We start from the raw sequence: 8,184 nt of genomic DNA, 5'->3' as shown, positions 1-8,184 counted from the left end.
CACGTTAGCAGCATGTTTCTCCGTTGTTATCCACAGGGTTAGCCACGGATTCGGTTTGACAAGCCGTAACTAATTTATTTGAGCTAAATTATATGAAAGCAGTTATCATATTAACTGTGCTCATGGCTCCGCCTCTTGCATTGTATGTTTTGTTTCTCGTCTCCAGTTGTAATATATGTTTTTTAGATTGTGTTTTACCTAGGTGCTAAGGATTAAATCATGGCTTTTTAGTTTCTAGTGTAATTGAATTTTATACTGTCTGAGCAGCCTTCATTTAAGAGTCTCAAAGTGCTTTAAAAATATTCTTTAATGAAGCTTCACTAAACTTGAGTGATGGAGGTAAATATTATTAGCATTATTATTGGTTTTAGAGGTAGATGAAGAGAGGGACAGAGAGCTGTAGGGTATTGCCAGTGCTCACCAGGAAGTCATTGGTACAGAAATCAGGAGCAGACTTGATCAAAAAAGGGATTTAATTTCGCATGGAAAATAGCTACTAGCAATTTTTGACAAAAATATCTAAAGCTGACAATTGCTACAATAACCATTTTTGCAGTTGTCAGTCAAAACCTTAATTTTCTGGCAAAAGGAAATAAATGTTAGAAAAGAGCAAACATTTTGCTTTCTTTTTTTGACAGAGAGAGTTGACCAATTACATTCAGGACAAACAGAACACACACACATAGATAAATTAAACATTCTGTGAGGAACTCTTGTGATTCAGGTTCAGATCTTCAGATGGTCTTACACACCTTACACTTCCATTGGTATTTTTTTAGATTGATAGAAGACTATCACTCAAGTTAGCACAGTACCTAGCTCTTCTATAATATTTTCATATTCTTTGGAAATTCAGTAGATTTGCCTCATGTAGCTTGTTTTGGTGGTTCTGAAAACCTCTGTGTAAATGTTGGAAGCTGAACCATGTCATTTTTTTGTTCAGGTCAGGTATAGTGTTATTTGTGTTCTGGTTCCTTCCAATCTGGTGTCAACAAAAAGTTTCAACTAATGGTTCAGTTTTGCTTTGAGAGAAAATAATCTTTATTCCAGTCTGTGTTTGGTTTAATGGCCTGATTTTAATTCTGTTTTTGATTTTATCTGCATTCTCATTCTCTCTCTCTCGTGCTCATGATCTCTCTCTTTTCCCCCTCCCCACTTTTTAAAAGACTAGAGAAAGTGTTAGGAAAGGCTTGATCTATATAAAGTTACTTTAACCTTTTTTTAAGGATTTTTTTTTTAATCTTTCCATTTTCCATACAGCATCTGCTTCACAGGCCACCCGGCGTAGGCTTATGGGCCACCCAGTGCTCCAGCAGATGCTGAGTGCTCGAGGAGTGAAACATGGCTCTGTCACCATCAACATTTGCAAACAAATTTAGCAGTGCAGCCTCTTCTGGCTTTGGATTTGACCCAGGACGGTGACTGTACAGGTGGTTTCCAATCCGCAGGCTTGCACCTGACCTTCACTCCACCTCCAGCAAAATGCAGGGACATGGGGCAGCCTTGGGTGAGGAAGATGCTTCGAAGCTCCCCCGGCTCTAATGACGCCAGCAGCACACGGCACCTCTGGTTGCTCCGCAGTGTGGCGATCAGGACCCTTTGCATAGACCCACGCTCACACAAGCACCTTTTTTCTCGAGGCAGGGAGATCAGCTTACCTGTGCACCGAATTTACAGACCCAGCGTCACCAGAGGGACTCGTTTTGATGGTCTCCACCAGCCACGTTGCAGGCTCTGTGGCGGGGCACATACCCTATGCAGCTGGCTTCCTCCCTTCTGCTGTAAGTCACTCGTTCAAAAGCATGAAATGGTGCCTGCTGCGGTTGGAGGAGAAGCTGGGCTTTATTAATTACACTTTAGGAGCATATGAAAAATTAATAATTGCACTTGCAACACTGTTAATATATGTACCATTTTGGAGTCTGGTTTGTAAAACGCTGATGAAATATTTACTTGGTGCTGTGATGACCATTTAAAATGGAAGTGTTATTGCTGTCTTGCAGACCTGCTTGAAAAAAAATACAAAATAATTTATTGTACTGCACTGGAGCCAAACTTCAGGGAGGATATACACACTCTAGGCTTCAGGTGCTGATGGCATTTCCACATCAAATTAGATCATTAGAGATTAGATCATCCATTAATCCTCAAGGTTTAGTGTGATTAGCTGATAATCTGTATTTACCCCTCTAAGGCTAAGAGCTGCCCCAGGAGGCTCTTTTTCCCTGCAGCGCACATAAATGCCTCGAGGGAGGGGTAACACGGAGGCTCTGCTCTGCCTCCAGATCAGAAGCAGGAATATGCCACCCTTCCTCAGCCGCAGATTCGTTTTTCCACCCGTTTTGCAGCCAAAGCACTGTGGCTCTTGCTCTGCATGGCTTTCATGTCTTTTTATGGAACTAAATTCCCTCCCACTGAGACAAGCTGGCTTTTCTAATTGTCTTTCATTTCTGTGTGTGTGAATTTAGTGATCACGAAAGGAGCCGCACTGACAGGCCTGGAGACTGAAGTTCCCTATTTAACTAGAGAGCATGTGCAGCAGGGATGGAGATGCCGATGTCCCTCACTTGCTGTCCCACCGATGGACCTTACCTCGACTTGGACTACTGGGTCTGAAGGAGAAAAGGGGAAAAGAAAAAGAAGGGTGGCCCAGTCTTTGTAGTGTGTTGTTAATGGAAGGAGCGAAGGTCCAGAGGAAAAATGTCCTGAGTTTTAAAAAGTGACTGTTTACTGAAGAGAAAATATAAAATAATAAAAAAAAAGGAGGCAGCCTGTTTGCCATGGCAGTGCAGAGTTCAATACAAAAGTGCCCGTGGTATTCAGAAGGATGCCTATTTAAAACAGGGCACAGGCAGATCCTCTGTGGCAGAATTTAATCTTGGTCCAGCAAAACTCTGAGATTGGGATGTCCAGAGAGAAATTCCCATGTTTCAACTCTTCCCAATGTGAGCAAATGAGGACAAGGCTAGTGTCGTCTCTCCTAAGTATTCCTCCTAGTCCTCCTAAAGGGGCTCCATTTGCACTTAATTTCCTTTAATTGACTCACTTCTGACAGGCCGTAGTGATTTCTAATGTTTTAAAACCCCTTTTGCCTGCTTTTACTTAACTTTGTTTCCTCTGTGAGCATCTCCTCAGAGGAACGTCCTCTCGCCTCTAAAGAAGCTAATATATCGTCCATGCTCCCAAAAGCCAATAGAAGCTATTGATACATATGGAAATGAAAGCAGAAGACAGTAATAAAAACAGAGTAACTGAAAGAAACAGCTGAATATTTAAAAATCTGATGCAGAATACTAGGCAAGAATCAGAGCTTCAGAGAATCAAACCAAGTTGTTCATTTTTGAAACAAGCCAGTACTTCAAATGCTTTATCTGACGCTACCGAAGCCAACAATAATTTTGCCATTGATTTGAACAGTGGGAAGAGCTGACTGTCTCTATGAGGAAAAACCTAAGGTTACAGACAAATTGGAAAGAATAACTGAAATTAGGGTAAAAATGTCAATACTTTGAAGAAAGGAAAGAAAAAAACTGAGTGGGAAAAGCATGTGGTTTCAGTAGTTAGCACTCAATATAAAATAATGCCATATTTTAGAAAACTTTTTGTATGTGAGAAACTTGGTACAAGTGAGTATTCCCACTGAGTGAACTAGGCCTACAGATAACCTCTGCTAGGACACCTGAGTCCTGGTCTTGCACCCAATGAAATAAAATGGAAATGCCTCTGCATTTAGTGGAACCAAGACTGGGGAAGGGACCAAACTGTGACACCATTGCTCTTCCTGAATAATGCTGTATATTATGAATAGCCCCATTGGGCTCAGTGGGAATTACTCATAACGTAGATGTTATTCAGAGCAAGTGAGATGATTGCAATCTGGCCTGTAGAAAACAGCATCTGAGCCTCTAACATTCCTTAAAACTGGCAAAGAATCGCACAGTGATGGGCTTCCCAGGGAGTTTTATTAGAATTTGGGGGATGTTTTGGGAGAGAAGCTGCTGGAAGTTTATAACAGCACACTGTGGAAAAGCAAGCTGACAGGATCGATGAGCCAAGAAGAGCTAATCACATTGATTTACAGGAGAGGAGAAAAAGAAGACATGTCAGACTGGAGACCAGTCTCTTTACTGCATACTGTGAATACGATATTGGCAAGGGTATTGTGAAGAGATTAAGATCAGCTGTTGAGGAAATTAGACTCAAAAGTGTGGATTCTCTGAAAGATGATTTGATTTTAAGGAGTCACATGATTTATTATGGGAGAAAAGGAAACATGTTCCTTACTCTCAATCCACAACCATGTGAAGTCTTGATCAAGTAAGAAAATGATTTGGCCAAGTTGGCCAGAGATTTAACCAGGCAGGATAATTGAGAAGAAAATGGAGATCCATAGTTTACAGCTCTTTGATCCACATTTTATAGATTTGGGTGCTTTTTTTTCCTCCATTTTTTGATCATCCATTTTCATCAACTTTTTTTCTAATGAATACAAAGCCCACTTGCACTTTGGATGTGCAGCTCTTCATGGTAAAAACATCTCAACTGAGAAAGGACAGAGATATTGCTAGAGAATGTGCCTAGAAAGAAGTTTAAGACATGATGCCAGTACATGATAAAGTAATCACTGAGAATGAAAGGAAAAACATAAAACAGCTGTGTTCCAGAATTGACTTTAGTGGTGAATTGACAGCACAATCCTCTATTTATCTCAGAAAAAATTCAATTCTAAACTGAAAAGAGGACATCTCAGAGATGCAGCAATATTAATAGCTGTTCGGTTAGTATGGAAACAAGTTTCACATATACACAGAAATCCCAAGGTAACATTCATTGTATTCGTGTAATAGGCATTTATAACCCTTGTGCAGAGAGTAGAAGCTGTCAGCTGTCAGGAGTGCAAGCCTCCAACCAGGCAAGTGGCTTTTGCAGGAAGTGGTGTGAAAACACTGAGGGTAGCTCACAGGCCTTGGAAGGGAAAAAGCACTCCTACAGAAACCTTGCTTTGTGCTCCTCACACTGTTTCATTCTGGAGGATGTTTGGGATGACCTGAAAAATCTAACTTGTGTCGGATGTTGCAGTATAATTACGTGAGATGTGGATGCCACGTGTGCAGATGACGTCAGTGCTAGCATATGATGGGTAGTGATGGACGACATCATCAGCTGCCATCACTGTGCACCAGTGTAGCTTACCTTGAGCCAATAACATGAGAAGTATTTTATTTTCATCACTGGTGAAGATAAACATGCTGCTCTGAAGTTCAACAGCACCTGCAAATGCTGTGGAAGGGCCACCACTTAGGGAAGTGCAGCGCTGGAATGAGAGGAGAGGTCCTATGTGATGAAAGAGGACCTTACATTCAGGTCTTCCATTTGATGCTTAGATTTGGCTTCTCTAAGTCCCTAGATCAGGAACACAAGTACCATTGAAGCAGCCAGCCATGATGGCACCCGATCAGCATTCCTGCAGTAGCAAGAGTTTGTCACTCCCCCATTCTTTGGCATCCAGTAAAAAGACATCAGGCCGCCTCTTGCCATCTTTATCCAGGTAGAAGCTCTTGTCAGAGGCTTTGATCCCAAATCAGGGATAGGCTTGTATTTTCAGTGAGCTTTACACCGTCTTCGGTTTCAAATGCACAAGCAAGTTATTGCAGCACAATAAATCATTGCACGTAGCTGAGTCCTCGCTTACCATGTGCACATGCTTACCATGTGCACATACTGCTAATGTATTTCAGTTTAATTTAACCCTCTTGCCTTATGTTGAAAGTGGACTCAGTAGCTGGTCACTTACCTCTGGAAGGTGTATGGGAATCTGGCTGTGGACAGCAGGATTCAAATCTTTGTGTCAGGAATGCATATATATGACAGGTAATAAGTCCTGGATTCTCTGTCCATGGCTTTTATCTCACATCATAGTATATATTAATTACTAGCATGGCTGTATTTTTAAAACTGCTTAAGCAATAGTAGGCTGCATTTGCATGCCAACAAATATAATTAGATTGGTTTCACTTGGCACAGATCTCACTGTACTAGCTACAGACAGGCAATGATCACCTTCAGCTGAAGAAAAGGAGGGCAGAGAAGCAGAACAGAAACTCTAGATGAGAAGCATTAGTTAATGGTATAATGTGCATGTTGTAGTCACTCCTGTTTTTTTACTTTTCCTTTGTAGATAGTTATATAACTGGCTTGGGTTTAGCTTAAAACACAAGTCTCTTTAGTAGATATATAGGGTAAACCAGGGTAGTTTCATTTCTGTTTAAACTAGATAAGGTTCAGGACATTAGTTTATTCTTCTTTGCTGCTAGGAGTTGCATACGAAACACTGAAATCTGCATAGATGATATACTTCTAGAATAAGTGAGTTTAATAAGCCAGCTCTATTTTTGCGCCTACATGTGAATTGGGTCTTAACATGTGAATTTGTTTGCCAGTTACATAACCAATTTGAACTGTAATAAGCTACATAAAAGAAAACGTGAATTTCCTGTGAAGAGAGCAAAGATTTTATCCTGAATCTTTTCTGCGGGTAATGAGGTTGCTGTCTAGATACATTGCATTCAGTTTATTGTCCCTTTATTCTCTTTGATGGAGTGCTATGTTTCTGCTCTTTTGCAGTTTTCCTAGATACCAAATAAAAGCATGCTTCCAGTCTGGTCAATGGCTTGGAACACCCCAATTTTAGTGACAGAACTGGGAGCTAAGCCCAGAGCTCCTGAATCCCAGTTCAGGGTCTTAATCCAAAAGTCCTGCCTCTTCAGCCAAGTCTCATATATTATGTGCAAAGAATATTTCAAAGCAAATTTGAAGGTCTGGCTTGACTTGACAGTGGTGAGGAAAATCTGAATTAAAGCTGTCCTACTACTTGCAGCTTACTCCCCCATGTTGCAGTCAACAATATGTAAGTGCAGTATTTTGGATCAACGGGCTGAGATAAGAGGGAGTCTTTGTGAGAACTGTTCTTTCGTTAGTTGGTGCAAGTCAGAGCTTTAAGGTGACCATATTTTTTTTCAGTTTTGTTAATGATAGATCAGATGTTTCAGAACTGTACTTTGCACTTTGCTCCCACTCACTTTATTTCCTTTCTCCGCCATGGTGATTTGAGAGAGAAAAAAAAATCACTTTGTGGCACATCAATATTTGTCTCAATACATTGTCTCGTATGATGGCTCACCGTCAAAATAGTGCTGCAGTAACATTTGACATGCCACACTGGAACAGCTCCTGAACTGCTACAATGTGCTATTTCCATCCATAAGATTATGGGGGAATTAAAAAGCAGATCCTTTGACACAATTCAGCATAGCAACTTCAGAGTATTGTGCTACTTTATACCACAGAGTCACTACTAAATGGGCTGTTTGACATCATACATTATAAAGGATTTAGAGGTGTCATGTAAAAGTACTTTACAGTCTTTATGATGCAAATAAACAAGGATGTATCCTGAAAAAATATTAGGAGTATTGGAAACACCATTAGTCCAAAGGTGTTTCATTGCATAGCCATGCCATATAGCCGGGGTCAACGCCTGATCCTTGTTAATAAGGATAATTCGGGCAAAGCAATGGTATTGTAACAGCTAAAAGAGCCTTTATTCCAGCAACATTAAAACAACAAGTGCTGCAAGCCAAACAGCTGACATAACATTTGACATAATTAAGAGCAAATAATAACTCTGAACATTTAGATAGCACATTTCGTTCATGTCTTTCAAAGTTGTAGTGTTATCTGGCTACCACGCAGGGCAATTTGCATAACTATGTATTTCCAGTTCATTTAAAGATAGTTGTAATCTATCCACACTTGCTTGTACTTCATTCACAGGCAAAGGGCGATGAGAAACAGTGAAATGGGGTAATAATAGATTTGAAGCACTGGTAGCAAAATAAGTGAAGAAGAGATTTTAGTAAGCAACAAACACAGAGTAGTACTATGTAGACAATTTAAAAAATGCGAACGCCAGCTGTTAAGGGTGAAGAAATTCTTTTGCTCTGTGAATGTGTGATCTTACATCTCGCAGAGGGTCTTGCCCCATTACCAAGCCACAAAGACCTGCAAGTGCTCTCAACACCAAAGTGCCACCTACCTCATGCTTAGTTTATATTGCACTTATTCAATGCTGAGAAGTCCCGTTCATTTTTCCTAACCGCTGCATGGAGCTCCTGTCTCCTTGAT

At 40.6% G+C, this 8,184-nt stretch overlaps 1 long non-coding RNA gene across 1 annotated transcript; it reads left to right on the top strand.

The window, feature by feature from the left end:
- The first annotated feature begins 1,266 nt into the window (after positions 1–1,266).
- Positions 1,267–6,671, top strand: LOC135329178 (uncharacterized). The gene is made up of 2 exons (XR_010390519.1): positions 1,267–1,781; positions 2,469–6,671. It is a non-coding gene; the product is annotated as an uncharacterized LOC135329178 (long non-coding RNA).
- The last annotated feature ends 1,513 nt before the right edge of the window (positions 6,672–8,184 follow it).

Source organism: Dromaius novaehollandiae, chromosome 1 (assembly GCF_036370855.1).
Source record: "Dromaius novaehollandiae isolate bDroNov1 chromosome 1, bDroNov1.hap1, whole genome shotgun sequence".
In the NCBI taxonomy this organism is placed as follows: Eukaryota; Metazoa; Chordata; class Aves; order Casuariiformes; family Dromaiidae; genus Dromaius; species Dromaius novaehollandiae.
The sequence above is the reverse complement of the archived record's forward strand: the minus strand, read 5'-3'. Positions and strand labels throughout refer to the sequence as shown.